Source organism: Cetorhinus maximus, chromosome 21, assembly GCF_964194155.1.
Source record: "Cetorhinus maximus chromosome 21, sCetMax3.hap1.1, whole genome shotgun sequence".
Classification (NCBI taxonomy): domain Eukaryota; kingdom Metazoa; phylum Chordata; class Chondrichthyes; order Lamniformes; family Cetorhinidae; genus Cetorhinus; species Cetorhinus maximus.
In genome coordinates, this window is record NC_135899.1 from 10,262,563 (window position 1) to 10,278,766 (window position 16,204).

The following is a 16,204-nucleotide window of genomic DNA, read 5'->3' on the forward strand; positions in this document are numbered from 1 at the left end:
ATGTCACACTCAAATTGGTACTCTAATAAAATAAGAGGGAAGGAACCCCATGTGTTTCTAGCAGGTTACTTTTATAGTAAAATAGGAACCTGCCTAGAGACTCTTTAAACATGCAAATGATGTGAGACTGCTGTGAGTACTGATTTGACAGTCTGTCTGTATTGAACGTGATGTGTGGACTGTATCTATGCTTTTAACAGGTAATTTTAACCACGTGAAAAGCAGTTCAGTTGCAGCGCTGGAATGTTCGTGGAGTCACAGTTATCATTTCTCTTTGGTTTGTCTGGTCTGTCTCATCACTGTCTACGTCAGTGAAATAGTCCTTAAATCACGACTATGTAATTACTTGTTTTATTAAAAGCATTATTAAAATACTCTTTGGATGTTACTTTATGGCTTTTATAGAGTGTTATACATTATAACTTACATTTGGCTCCATGATTGATAATTTATTTGTAAAGTGGATCTTCAACAAAAAAAACCTGAGAACCGTTGGAATAGAAAGTTTTCTCAAAGAATGACTCAGCTCATAATTGAATCCAAGAAGCAGAAAAGACACATCACATTTCTACCTCTCTTTAGTTCTAAAGAAGTCATTCGGACTCGAAATGTTAACTTTGTTTCTTTCTCCACAGATGTGGCCAGTCCTGCTTAGTTTTTCCAGCATTTTCTGATTTTATTTCAGATTTCCAGCATCTGCAGTAATTTGCTGTTACATTAGAAACTAAATATGCTGTTTGTTTTATTTATACTAAAACAGTCTGAATCCTTACAGCGCCCATTCCAAATTCAGCTGGGTGATTTTAGAAGCCTTCGGCTGGAGTAAATGGAGTGATAGTTGCCTGGAAATGGGACTGAAGTTTGTCTGGGACGTCAGCAATTGCCACCTTGGGTTGTGTTCTGAGATGGGCAGTGGAGATGCCATCCTGCTTTGGGTGGGTAGCAACGAAAAATCATAAAATGAAAAGGCACAGAAGATGGTCAATCGGCTCTTTGTGCCTGTAGAGGCACCCTAATAGAGCTATTCAACTGGTCCTCGTTCAGTGCCTTTCCCCCACAGCTCTGTATTTTCTTTTGTGTTTTATTTTGAAGTTTTCACCCAATTCCCTTTTGAAAGTTGCTGTTAAATGTTGCTTCTACCACACAGGTAGGCAATGCATTCCAGATCACATCTGACTCTGAAAAACCCTCTTTCTCTCAGCCTAGTTGCATTTTCAAAACAAAAACACAAGTTGCTGGAAAACCTCAGCAGATCTGACAGCATCTGTGGAGAGGAAGACAGGGTTAACGTTTCGAGTCCATAGGACTCTTCATCAGAACTCCCAATGTGGTTTCCTCTACATTGGAGAGACCAAACGCAGACTGGGTGACCGCTTTGCAGAACACCTTCAGTCTGTCCGCTAACATGAGCAGGACCCCGCTGTCGCTTTCCATTTCAACACACCACCCTGCTCTCATGCCCACATGTCCGTCCTTGGCCTGCTGCAATGTTCCAATGAAGCTCAACGCAAACTGGAGGAACAGCACCTCATCTTCCGATTAGGCACTTTACAGCCTTCCGCACTTATTATTGAGTTCAACAACTTCAGGTCATGAACTCTCTCCTCCATCCTCACCCCCTTCTTGGTCCCCTTTTTCCTAGTTATATATAAATACCTATTTAAAAAATTTATTTCCATCCATTGTTTAATCTCCACCTTTTAACCTATTTCTGTCCCTTCCCCCCAACCCAACCCTACTGTGGCCATTTGTCACTTGCTCATTCTGCTTTCGACCCTTAATGTCACCATTGGCACATCCTTTAGCTAATATCACTACCATCAACAACCATTTGTCCCTTTGTTTAAGACATCTTTGGCAATCTCTCCTTTGCCTCCATCTATCACTGGCCCTATATCCAGCTCCATCAGTCACCCCCCTCAACCAGCTTATATTTCACCACATATCTAGTTTTCTCTGGTTCTGATGAAGAGTCATAAGGACGCGAAACGTTAACTCTGTCTTTCTCTCCACAGATGCTGTCAGACCTGCTGAGATTTTCCAGCAACTTTTGTTTTTGTTTCAGATTTCCAGCATCCGCAGTATTTTCCTTTTATCTTTGTCCCATTTCCAACTACCTTACACCTGTATGCTCTGGTTGCTGAACCCTCTGCCAGTGGAAACGGTTTCACCCCATTTACTCTAACAAAACCTTTCATGGTTTTGAATTTCTCTATTAAACCTCCCCTTCAACTTCTCTGCGGAGGTTAACTGAATGGTTTAACATTTGACTATTGGCGCTGAGATCTGAGGGATTCACAGCATCAGGAAGAAACTATTGGGATGTGCGGGTGAGAATTAAGGTGATTTGAAATGTGTGAATGGTTCGAGAATCCATTGACGGGAAATGGTCTGAAGTACCGGCTCGATAGTTTGGATCAGTATCCATATCATATCAGATGGCGTGGCGGGGGAATAGAAATGAATATAAGGAATTTAACATTTCTTGGAAATCCATACACTTTATCTTCCACCCATCTCACCATGAGTGTGAAACTGCGAACGATGGGTGTGTACCTGGACTATGAGGACGGAGAGGTATCATTTCACATGGAAAGGCTGCGATGTGATGGGGTGTTGCCTGCTTATGGGAGAGCATGGGAGATGTGGCCAATGGTGGTGAATGAAATCAGTGATTTGGAACAACAAGGATGCTCAAGTAAGGCTGGAAGTGAATAAAAGTCAAAGTGACTCGTCACGATAAAGTTGCAAAGGCTAAATGGGTTTAAAGTTTACCTTGAACAGTGAAGTCAAAGGCTGATGGTAAATCAACAGCCGATGAAATGGGAGGCTGATGTGCTATTGCCTGCTTCTGGCTAACTGCCAAGACAAATTTCACCCCGTGTTACTACCGATCTGCACGGGTTCAAATGTTATCACTACCTTGAAGTTAAAAACATTGTGTGGAACAATTGAATTGGTATTTCACTATTTTAACATCATGAAATATATAGTTCTCTTCAATCTGAACATTAAGTCTGGGAATTGACATTGTTCTCTGGGGCAGTCTGCAGGACTGGCTCTCAGATTTGCCATCTAATGCCGCAAGTTAAATGCCGCTACTCCTCAGCGCCACTTTGTGTACCGTCCAGCGGGAAGGAAACACAGTCAGAGTCTGACCAACTGCCGAGTGCTGAGCCCCCAGAGTCTTTACCTGCGCGAAATTATCTTTATCACTGGGTGGCGTCAAATGTGTCAACTTACTGATAACCACTTTTTAATGTGTCAAAGCATATGATTGTCAATTATCAATACATAAATCAGATCAAAATACAAAACAGTCATTGAATATTAACAACCGAGGAATGTTGTTCACAGGGTCAACTCAGTGTAGTTTGCTGCCTTTGGATCCTGCATCAAAGTCTTGTGCAGTCTAACCCCAATCTAGTAGGCCAGTGAATAGTCGAGGCGGACATTATCATCGCCAAATCTTCCATTGAAACACTGCAAGGTTCATCACATTGATCTGCACTTGTCATTAATTCGTACACTCAGATCACGCCTACCCCAAATAGACATCAGGTAATATTTCCAATCATTTCCAATGTGACTGAATCCAGCCTTCATGAAATTAGGAGCCGGTGCTTTCTGGGATCGACATCCCCACGACATTGATTCTAAAGAAGACAACTGGGTTAACATGATTCATAGTCAGGTCCAAAATCCGCGAGTTTTACAGCGTGGAAGGAGGCCATGCGGCCCCTCCTGTCACTGTCAGCTTTTTTTAGAGTGCTACCCAATTACTCCTGCTTTCTGTTCTTTTCCCATAAGCCTGCACCTCACCCACCTCCTGCCCTCCCCCCACCCCCACTCCACCCTCCCTGCCCCGCACAGAGAGATTCTTTGCAGTGGGGAAAACCTGACTCATCCTATCTGAACACGGAACCATCATGAGGCTTGGAGAGAAACGGCAGCCGCTACCTGACATCCAATCCTTTGCTTCCTCCTTATCAATTTTTAACTCTTATAGTGTATTAATTACCTCCTCTTTCACCGTGGCCTGTTTAACATCTTCTTCTTTGGTAAAGAAGGATACAATTTTTTATTTTAAACCTCAGCTATTTCCTCTATCTCCATGTGTAAATATCCTTTCATGAATGATTTTTGCACAGGAAGCTTGGAGAGATGATGCAGTGGATTTTATGTTGAAGCCGGGTCCTCCCAGACAACTCCAGAATGCAGGGTTCTGTGCTCAATGGATCATTACCATGTGGCCTTCGCCCAGGCAAAACAACATCAACTGATTCCTGAATGTTTCGGCGATCATCTGTCCCCCCAAGATTAGGAGTATTTTCTTTATACAGTGGGTGGTGAAAATGTGGTTGGGGTGGTGGAGGTAGAGAGAGTATTGATGCACTGATATAGAGGCTTGAATTCCAAGATGTCTTTATTAAGCACATGATGTATTTGCAGCTTCTTTTCTATATGGTTGTGCAAATTAAGTTTATTTTCGGAACCAAAGAAGCTTTCAGAAACTGGATGTCTTTTTAGGGAATTTTGAGGTCTGTGTTTTCATATCTGCCAGAACCCTGTGATGTCCGTACATCATTTTTTTCATGCTAATTAAGTAAAATTAATTTAAATGTTTTGAATGGCCAGTTCTTTTCTTTTAGTGCATGTGAATAGCAGGATGCAAAAGCAGCTGGGTGCTGTGTGAGAATTTAATATAAACATCTTGGTAGAAGCATAGGTAGGTAGAACAAAGACAGTATCACTGAGCACCAAGGCCACCGCTATTTACTTCTTTTAGCCAAGCTGAACATTGTAATGTTTCCGAGCTGATAGAAATCTCAGCGCGGGGAGTCGGAGATCCTGAGACTCTGACCTGTCTTCGGCAGACTGATGGGTGCATCATATCTTCTGTAATTGGGCCGCTCAAATAATAGCGAGGTAAGATTGAGTTAAACAGGGATCCATAGAGTCATAGAGTCATAGGGGTCTACAGCACTGAAAAAGGCCCTTCAGCCGATAGAGTCTGTGCCAGTCAAACAAGTACCTAACTGTTCTAATCTCATTTTCCAGCATGAGGCCCATAGCCCTGCATGCCATGGCATCGCAAGTGCACATCCAAGTACTTCTTAAATGTTATGAGGGTTTCTGTCTCTATCATAATTTCAGGCAGTGTGTTCCAGATTCCCACCACCCTCAGGGAGAAAAAAATCTTATTCACATACCCTCTAAATCTCTAAATCGATGCCCCCTGGTTATTGATCCCACCCCACCACCGCACCCCCCCCCCCGCCCCCCCGCCCCCCACAACACTAAGTGGAAAAGTTCCTTCCTGTCTACTCTCTCTATGCCCCTGATAATTTGATACACTTAAATCATACCCCCCCTCAATCTCCTCTGCTCCAAGGAAAATAACCCCAGCCTGTCCAATCTCTCCTCAGAACCAAAAGTCTCCAGCCCAGGCAACATCCTGGTAAATCTCCTCTGAACATCCTTCCTATAATGTGGATTCCAGAACTGCATGCAATACTCCAGCTGTGGCCTAACCAGCGTTTTATACAGTTCAGCATAACCTCACTGCTCTTATATTCTATGCCTCAGCTAATAAAGGCAAGTATCCCATGTGCCTTCTTAACCACCTTATCCACCTGTCCCGCTACCTTAAGGGACCAGTGGATATGCACACCAAAGTCCCTCTGATCCTCAGTACTTCCCAGGGTCCTGCCATTCATCGTGTATTCCCGTGCCTTGTTTGTCCTGCCCAGATGCATCACCTCACATTTATCCGGATTAAATTCCATTTGCCACTGATCAGCCCATCTGACAGCCCATTTATATGCTCCTGTAATCTAAGGCTATCCTCCTCACTTTTTACCACCTCACCAATTTTCGTGTCATTCGCGAACTTGCTGATCAACTCTCCTACATTCAAGTCTAAATTGTTTATATACACCACAAACAGCAAGAGATCCAGCACCGATCTCTGTGGAACCCCACTGGACACATGCATCCAGGAGAAAAACTGGAGAAAAAATCTGGAGAGAAACACTCACCCACTACTCACCAATCAGCTCTCATTTTTGTGCTGACTTCAATTTTTGAAGCTTCCCCTCACTCGCGCTGGTTCTGATCTCTCTGCTGCTCTCTCGTCAGGTGATGTCACTCATGTTGTTTTTGGAAAAATATATTTTAATCATAAAATATCTGAAAGAACGTTACAAAACATTTCTAAATTACCATCAGGAAAAGTGCAATCATATTCAACTTTTATACGGATCACGAGGTGCTTCAATACAATCAATGAATGTTGCGGTCATTGCAATATGGTCATTGCGTACAGTCAGACAGTGCAATGGTATTGGAGTTATCGACATAATCATGTTGCACTCTGAGGTGCTTCAATAAAATTATAATACATTTTGTATTCACTACATACATTAATTGTGAGTCATACAGTCCGAGGGGCCTATATAGTTCCCAGCCCCTCGGTGCACTATGTCTTAGACATCGACCTTTCCCCATTGCTCCTTGGAGGCTGCCCCGTGCTTTAGTGCGTCCCTCAGCACGTAGTCCTGGACCTTGGAATAGGCCAGTCTGCAACACTCGGTCGGGGACAACTCTTTGCACAAGACCCACGTCACATCCGAGTTCACTAAAATGCACCAGATTCTTACTGAGAAAGGGCAACGTTTATTGTTGCTGAAACAGATGGAGCAAAAATACCAGTTGACATTTCTGAAGGTGAAGGAATAGATTGCGGGTCAGTTCAGTGAAACATCACACGGTCACAAAATATCAGATCGTAACTAGGAAATGAAAGCAGCATTTACTCTCTAATTAGAAACGGATTAAAACGGATTGTTTTTCTATTCAGGGCGATTCTTCTGTTGCCACCGAAGTAATCGATTCGAACCCTGTCAGCAGAATCCCGATTGGCGATGCTTGGAACCTCTAGGCAATGTGATGACGTGATTTGGAGACTTGGGTTCTCATTATTTCCGCCTTGTCCAACTATAATTTTCTCTTCGAACTCTCATTGTAATCCAATTCCTGTTCCATATTTTGGCGGTGTGCGTGTGTCTAGTGAGGTGGGTGTGGCGATCACTGTGCTTAGGAAGTGGACTGAATTGATGTGCAGTTTGTGTTGCATCAACGAATATTTTTTTCAAAAATGCACCGCTTTTACTCTTTCCTGATGAATCCCTGTCTGCCCCTTTGCGCATTTCACGAGCCTATTTCCTCCTGAAATTTGTTACTGTCCTCCTGTTTGTTCTTACTTCATTTATTTCAGGAGGAAGCTTGTCAGAAGTGAAGGTAGGTCGTGCTTTACTGAAACTCTGTACATATTGGTAAAACAGCTTAGAAAATTCTTGTTATGGATTTCTTTCCAGGTTACCATAGCAGCGTTAAAGGACCGTACGTCGGGCAACAATAACTGATCATATTTTACGCACGAGTTATTGTTATAACATTCTTTATTGCAGTTTCCAAACGGTAGTAGATTTTATATAACCGTGTATTAAGTGGCAAGTGGGCACGGGGTCCCGAAGTGATCACTTGCAGGCTGTAGGCTGCTTTCCTGGCTGTGGCCTTCCGGCTGACCCTGAGACACGACCCATGTTTCCAGGAGTGGGGCGTCCATGTGCCTCCATGGAGCATGTGGAACTGGAAAAGTCATACCATAAAGGAGGAGCGTGTTTGTGTTTACACTATAATACAATCTTGCAACCTGGACAACCACAACAGCAATAAGTTCTACTTACAAAGCATGTTTAACATATTAGAAAATCCCAAGGCATTTCACAAGATCGTTATAAAGCAAAATTGACACCGAACCACATAAGCAGATATTAACACAGATAACGGAGGTAGGTCTCAAAGGAGGAACGAGAGATAGAGCGGAGGGGAGGGTTAGTGAGTGGGTCGGGGTTCGGGGTGGGGGGGGAGGTGATGGTGGAATTCTAGAGCTTAGGCCCAGTTGATGGGCCAGCCATCAGTAGTGGAGCGACTAAAATCAGGGATATTCAAGGGCGAGAAGTAGAGCAGCGCAGGTGTCTAGGAGGGTTGCGGGGCCCACATATTACATAGTTGGATGTAAAACTTTTTAGATGTTATCAACCTTTATTTTTGTTCTGCAAACTTTGTTTCTAATACAACTAAAAATATATTTTCCTGTGCTAAGTGGTGTTTTGGAAACTAGTCTATTATCACGCTATGAACCTTTTCCTTGACATTGGCTTTTCCAATCTCTGCCCTTTGCATTTCCAAGTTATGCTTCTCTCAGTTATAGAAACAACATTAGCATTTCACTTTCTATATTTGCTCGATCACAACAGTCGAACGAATATCTTAAACATTTAAAACAATTCTAACATATTCCAACAAAGATTAATTTATAACATCAACCGTTTAATGCTTTCAGGATCAGAGAATACTGTCAGTCACTCTCAGTGTCCGATGCTGCTCTGTCTATTGGAAAATTCACAGGCCCTTTACAGTGCACAGCGTGGAGAGAAATGAGTGGCGTCATTAACCCCGGTAAAACTCTGCGTTTCCCTGATTATAAATGAGATTGTTAAGGGGCTAAAGGGGCTCCAAGGCCCCAGATTAAATGCTCACATTGCCCGGTTTTTAATCCCGGGATCTCTCCATTCCCATATTTTGCTTTTTGTGGGCTCCTCTGATTAAGCGGTTGATGTTAGCTCTGTATGTCAAAGCAGTGAAGGGATCTGTATAACCAGAGAAACAGAGACGGATCTCAGGACAAGAAAGGGAATTTCTAGAGAAGTTTGGATTTGTCTCGTCTGGAGCTCTGTGTAACATTTTCATGATCAACCTAATTTGTGAAAGACATGCAGATAATGGGGAGCATGTGAGAGCATTGGAGGGAATTAATTTGTTCTATGAAATTAGACACTTTAGTCAACATGAGGGGAAATCACTTCTGGAAAAGGGACGGCGTGTGCTGATTTGATCAGAATCACAGAATCACTTAATTATTACAGCGCAGAAAGAGGCCATTCGGCCCATCATGTCTGCATCGGCTCTCCCAGTGAGCAACTTACTTAATGCCATTCTCCCGCATTTCTCCCCGTAGCCCTGGACATCGGTCCTTTGTAGATAAGAGTCAAATTCCCGTTTGATCGCTTCAATTTTACTTGCCTCCACCATACTCAGGCAGCACATCGCAAAACTTAAGCACTCGCTGTGTGAAAGAAAATATTTTCCTTATGTCGCTTTTGCTTCTTTATTAATTACTTTAAACCTGTGCCCTCTCTTTCTCGATCCTTCCACTTGTGGGAGCAGTTTCTCGCTATCTACTCTGTCTAAAGCGCTCGTGATTTTGAATACTTCTATCAAATGTCATCGCATCCTCCTTTTCTCTGAGGAAAACAGCCGGAATTTCTCTAATCTATTTTAATAACTGAAGTTCCATGTCCCTGAAATCATTCCCGTGAAAAGTTTCTGCATTCAATGAACGGTATGACACTAGGAAGCTCTGAGGAAAAAAGGGACCTTGGCGTGTGTGTCCATAGATCTCTGGAGGCGGAGGGGTATGTTAGTGGGGTGGTGAAAAAGGCATATGGGACACTTGCCTTTATCAATCGAGGCACAGATTACAAAAATAGGGAGGTCATGTTGGAGATGTATAGAACATTGGTGAGACCACAGCTGGAGCACTGTGGGCAGTTCAGGTGGCCACATTATAGGAAGGATGTGATTGCCCTGGAGGGGGTGCAGAGGAAATTCACCAGGATGTTGCCATTTAAGTTATGAAGAGAGGTTGGACAGACTTGGGTTGTTTTCGTTGGAGCAGAGAAGACTGAGTGGCGACCTGATCGAGATGTACAAGATTATGAGGGGCATGGACAGGGTGCATAGAGAGCAGCTGTTCCCCTTAATTGAAGGGTGAGTCACGAGGGGACATATGTTCAAGATGAGGGGCAGGAGGTTTAGGGTAGTTGTGAGGAAAAACGTTTTTTATCCAAAGGGTCTGGAATGCGCTGCCTGGGAGGGTGGTGGAGGCGGGTTGCCTCACATCCTTTAAAAAGTACCTGGATGAGTACTTGGCACGTCATAACATTCAAGGCTATGGGCCAAGTGCAGGTAAATGGGATTAGGTAGGTAGCTCAGGTGTTTCTCACGTGTCGGTGCAGACTCGATAGGCCGAAAGGCCTCTTCTGCACTCTGTGATTCCCTCCAATGCCTTCATTTCCTACCTAAAATGCAGCGCTCAGAATTGGATGTAATACTCCAGCTGAGGCCGAACTAGTGTCTTATACAAGTTCAACATAGCCCCCTTGCTCTTGTACACTGCGATGGCATAGTGGTATTGTCGCCCGGGCTCGAATCCCAGTAATAAAAAGCCTCTGGAATTAAAAGTCTAATGATGACCATGAAACCGTTGTCGATTGTTGTAGAAACCCATCTGCTTCACTAGTGTTCTCAGGAGAACCACACCCCACCAACAACAACAGACTCTAAAATAGCCTAGCAAGTCACTCAGTTGTATCAAACTGATACAAAGCCTCAACAAACGAAACCGGACGGGTCACGGGAAACGACAACGCAAATCTCAGCCCTGTTGACCCTGCAAAGTCCTCCTTACTAGTTTCATACACTAGTGAAACGTGACATGTTCATCCGCACCTAATCATATCTTACAGAAAATGCCCCAGATACCACCTTCATCACCATTCCTGGGTATGTCCTGTTCCACCGGCAGGATTGACCTAGCAGAGGTAGCGGCACAGTGATATATAGCAGGAATTGCGTTGGCCTGGGAGCCCTGAACATCGACTCCGGACCCTACGAAGCCTCATGGCATCAGTTCGAACATGTGCAAAGACACCTCCTGCTGTCCTCCCTCAGCTGATGAATCAGTGCTCCTCCATGCTAAACACTAGTTGGACAAAGGGTAGCAAGGGCGCAGAATGCACTCTGGGTGGGGGACCTCAATGTCCATGACCAAGGATGGCTCAGTACCATCACTACCGACTGAGCTGGCCGAGTAAATGACATAGCTGCTAGGCTAGGTCTGCGGCAAGTAGAGAGGGGGAATCAAGAAGAGAGAAAAACATACTTGGGCTCCCCCTCACAAGCCTGCCTGCCGTAGATGAATCTGTCTATGACAGCATCGTAGGAGTGACCACCGCACAGTCATTCTGGAGACAAAGCCCTGCCTTCACATTGAGGATACCCTCCATCGTGTTGTGTGGCACTATCATCGTGCTAAATATAACAGATGTTGAACCGATCTAGCAAATGAAGATTGGGCATCCATGAGGTTCTGTGGGCCATCAGCAGCAGCTGAGTTGTACTGGGACACAACCTGTAACCTCATGGCCCAGCATATCCCCAAATCTACCACTGCCATTAAGCCAGGAGATGAACGCAGAAGGGCATGCCAGGAGCAGCACCAGACATGAGGTGATATTCGCTGACAACTGCACGATGTCCAGTGCCATTCGTGACTCTTCAGATACTGGTAAAAATGAGGTGTCAACCTGGTGAATCTACAACACAGGACGACTTGCATGCCAAACAGCATAAGCAACAAGTGATAGACAGAGCGAAGGGATCCCACAACCAACGGATCTGATCTAAGCCCTGCAGCCCTGCCACATCCAGTCGTGAATGGTGGTGGACAATTAAACAACTCACTGGAGGGGGCGGCTCCATAAATATCCCCATCCTCAATGATGGAGGAGCCCAGCTCATCAATGCAAAAGATAAGGCTGACGCATTTGCTACAATCTTCCACCAGAAGTACTCAGTGGCTTATCCATCTCGGCTTCTTCTGGAGGTCCCCAGCATCACAGATGCCAAGGTTCAGCCAAAGCAATTCTCTCCAAGTGAAATCAAGAAACGACTGAAGGTACAGGATTCTGCAAAGGCTATGGGCCCTGACAATGTTCCAGTAATAGTAGTGAAGACCTAAGCTCCAGAACTTGCCCCTACCCAAGCTGTTCCAGTACTACTACAATACTGGCATCTACCCTGCTATGTGGAAAATTGCCAAGGTATGTACTGTACACAAAAAGCAGGACAAACCTAACCCGGCCAATTACCGCCCCATAAGTCTACATCGATCATATGTAAGTTAATGGAATAGGTCATCAACAGTGCTATCAAACAGCATTTGCTTAGCAATAGCCTGCTCACTAACACCAAGCTTGGATTCCACCAGGGTCACTCCGCTCCTGACCTCATTACAGCCTTGGTTCAAAAATGGACAAAAGAGCTAAATTCTCGAAGTGAGTTGACAGAGACTGCCCTTGACATCAAGGCCACATTTGACCGAGTGTGACATCAAGGAGCCTTGGCAAAACGAGTCAATGGAAATCAGGGGGAAATCTCTGCTGGTTGGATTCATACCTAGCATGAAGGAAGGTGGTTGTGGTTGAGGTCAGTCATCTAAGCTCCAGGACATTACTGAGTTCCTCAGGTTAGTGTCTTGGGCCCAACCATCTTCAGTTGCTTCATCAATGACCTTCCTTCCATCATAAGGTCAGAAGCGGAGATGTTCGCCGATGATTGCATAATGTTCAACACCATTCGTGGTTCCTCAGATATTCAGGCAGTCCATGTCCAAATGCAGCAAGACCTGGACAATACCCAGGCTTTGGCTGACAAGTGGCAAGAAACATTCATGCCACACAAGTGTCAGGCAATGACCATCTCCAACAAGAGAGAACCTAACCATCGTCCCAAATGTTCAATGGCATTACCATCACCGAATCCCCCACCAGCAACATCCTGGGGGTTACCATTGGCCAGAAACTGAACAGGATCAGCTGGACTACTGTGGCTACAAGTGCAGGTCGGAGGCTAGGAATCCTGCGACGATTAACCCACCTCCTGACTCCCCAAATCTTGTCCAACATCGACAAGGAACAAGTCAGGGGTGTGATGGAATACTCCCCTCTTGCCTGGATGAGTGCAGCTCCGACAACACTCAAGAAGCTTAACACCATCCAGACAAAGCAGCCCGCTTGATTGTCACCACATCCACGCAGTGGTAGCAGTGTGTACCATCTACAAGATGCACTGCAGGAATTCACCAAGGTTCCTCGGACAGCAACTAACAAACACATGACCACAACCATCTAGAAGGACAAGGACAGCAGGTAGATGGAAACACTACCGCCTGGAAGTTCCGCTCCAAGTCACTCACCATTCTGACTTGGAAATATATTCCCGTTCCTTCACTGCCGCTGGGCCGAAATCCTGGAACTCCCTCCATCACATGGACTGCAGCGGTTCCAGAAGGCAGCTCACCTCGAGCTTCTCATTGATAATTAGGGATGGGCAATGCATTCTGGCCTAGCCAGCGATGCCCACATCCTATCGATACATTAATAAATTAAAAATAAAATTCGCAGACATCCTTATATCGCAGACGTTTGCTTCCTGTTGGCCTGATGCCAATTCGAGGTTGCAACTGAGAATGTCTTTGGGAATGTGGCAGTCACATGACCCAGGCAATGGAGGTTGTTTATCTTAACGAAAGGTGTAGTCTCTGCACCCTGGACCGTATCTTTGAAGACCAAACCTGACGCTGATTTCCAGTCCAAACACCTTTCAGGTCAGGGATCTACAAGCTGCTGCAAGTGAGCTTCAATATAGGCTGCCAGCACAGCTTTAGCAGCAAACAGCAAGTCACAGACTAAGGCTTCGCGTACGTTGGTTTTGATGCACAGCCTTACCAAATTGAACAGTTTGCCGTCAGTTCTGCATGCAGGTAGGCACCCTCATTCGACTTGCCAAAAGTGTACAATAGCAACATAGGAAAAAATATGCCAAAGAGAATTGGCGCCAGAGCATTTCCCTGCTTTACTCGACTGCTGACTTTGAAAGCACTTGATGTTCCTACGTTGCAATTGACGGAACTATGCATGTTCTCGTGTAAAAAAGGATGGTGCCCTGGGGTCCAGGAGGGCAGACTATTTTCCTCAGCGGTTTGTAGAGTCCATCCCTGTTGACTAAATCGAAGGCCTTGGGGAGGTCTACGGAGGCAATGTCGAGTGCTCTGTGCTAATCTTGGCACTTTCCCTCCAACTCTGAAGTAAGAAAACCATGTCGACTATCGATCTGTCCGCTCTTAAGTCGCACTGACACTCAGGATAGATGCGTGTTGCCAAGGTCTGCAATCTGGTCAGAGGAACGCGAGCAAAGATCTTCCCCATAATACTAAGCAAGTAGATGCCTCGATAACTGTTGCACTCACTGCCATCTCCATTTCTTTTCTACAAGGTAACCATGTTTCCATCACGTTTGTCTTGAGGCACAGATCGGTCCTTCCAACAAGACACAAACGTTCATGGAAATGCTCCAGCAGTGCTCGTTTTCTGCTTTTGATATTTTCGGGTGGAATGCCAACAATTAGCAGCTTTGCCACTGGCCAGACAGTTAATGGCTTTCTTGAGTTCCATTACATTGGGCTCACTATCTGGCTCCCTCATGATTGGAACGTCTGGAATGGCACCGAGAGCTTCTTTAGTGACAATGATCCCCATTTCGTGGAATTTGAGATCGTTGTCCACCAGCCTTCTATCTAATTGCTAGGTTCAGTGATGATCATCCCTATCTTTGTCTTCAAGTGAGCTGCCTTGTTTGCTGCTGGGCTCGTTGCTTTCTTAATTCCGTCATACATCCCTGTAGCATCCTGGAATACATCAGCAGATTGTATCCTTTTGCAGAGTTTCAATGAATATCGATTGGTGCATTACTGAGGAGTCTGCTGAGACTCGATTCTGGCAGTCCTGAGTGTATATAGCTGTTATTTGCTGGAGAGTTTCTGCTGGTTCATGAGGGCTCTCCTCTTGGTTGCAGTGATCGACTCAATGTTAGATGGCGTTGCACAGATGATCCCACTCTGACTCCACACTCTGGCCTTGAGTGTTGTTGTCTGAAAGATCCCGATTGAGGATGTTGAGAAACGCCTGGGTCATTCCTGGGTCAGTGGTAGGGTAAGTGTTTATCCGAGAATGATCTTTCTTCTCGGAGTGGTTTCGTTTCCTTAGCTGAAGCCTGCTCTTGCTACAGAACAGGGAGTGGTCAGTGCCACAGTCAGCGCTGTGATAGCTGTGGGTCATGTGGACACTGTTGAGGATGTTATTACTGGTGATGACAAGGCCTAGCTGGCGCCAGTGGCACGAACTCGCATGTCTCCAGGACACCTTGTGGCATGGCTCGGTTTGCAAGGAACTGTTCATCACAACGAGTCCATGGCGCCAGAAACGTCTCTCCATTTTCATTCATCTTGCCGGTTCCTTGGTGCCCTGTGCACAACGTCCAAGTTGTGCAGTCGGCACCCACCCCTGTATTGAAGACCCCGAGAAGGAATAATCCCTCGGTGCTGGGTATTATGTTGATAGCAACGTCAGGTGCTCTGGCCTGATCCTTGACATCTGGGGTGGAGGTGAATGTTAACGCATAGATGCACATGTGGCTAACTGGGTCCACACGTGTTGACAAACAAGGAGCACGAAGTCTCTCTGAGCCTTCTGTGGGCGGGGAAGTGGCGGGGTTGGTGGTGATGGGGTGGGGGAGGTGGGGGCTGTAGTTCAATCATCACAAGAAGCCTGTTATTTTTACTGCAAGATTGACTCCATGCTCACGCGATGCCTCTTGAGATTTCTCCTGCCAGAAGAACGTGTAGTGTTTCTTTTTAAGGGGTACACTTTCAGCAAACCCAGTTTCTTGCAGTGCAGGTATGTCTACATCGAGCCTTGTAAGTTCTACGTCGCTGACAGTTGTCTTGCATGAAAAATAAATCTGCAGAAAGTCGTCGGTAAGGCCAGGATGCATGGTCCTTATGTTCCACCTTGCAAGGTAAATAAACTGGTGTATTATTTGAACTTGCTTTGCCCGGTGTATAGATTATCGACCCGCATGTTGAGAGATAACTCTCTAAGCTCCAAACACCCATTGATGCAGGCAGGCCGTGGAAGGACGACACCTAATTGACTGAGGCCAGCTTGGACCTGGTTGTAGTTAACAAATGAGACATGATGCTCCAGCGCCCACCTCCACGACCATCAAACATACCCCCTGGTGCTAATTCCCCACGCTAATTGAGAGAGAATTTGTAAACCGTAACTGCTTCTTCCCATGTTGTGCCAACATAATCCACGAAGCTGGAGTGTCCACTCCAGGCACAGGCTTGGTCGTATAGCATGGAGACCCTGAATTCCCCAAGCATCAAGACCCC

The 16,204-nt window shown here is 45.3% G+C and overlaps 1 long non-coding RNA gene across 1 annotated transcript in view; it reads right to left on the reverse strand.

Annotated features, from left to right (window-relative positions):
- The window catches only part of LOC144695676 (uncharacterized), a 306,135-nt gene that overhangs the window by 196,880 nt on the left and 93,051 nt on the right, over nt 1–16,204 (reverse strand). The window lies entirely within an intron of this gene.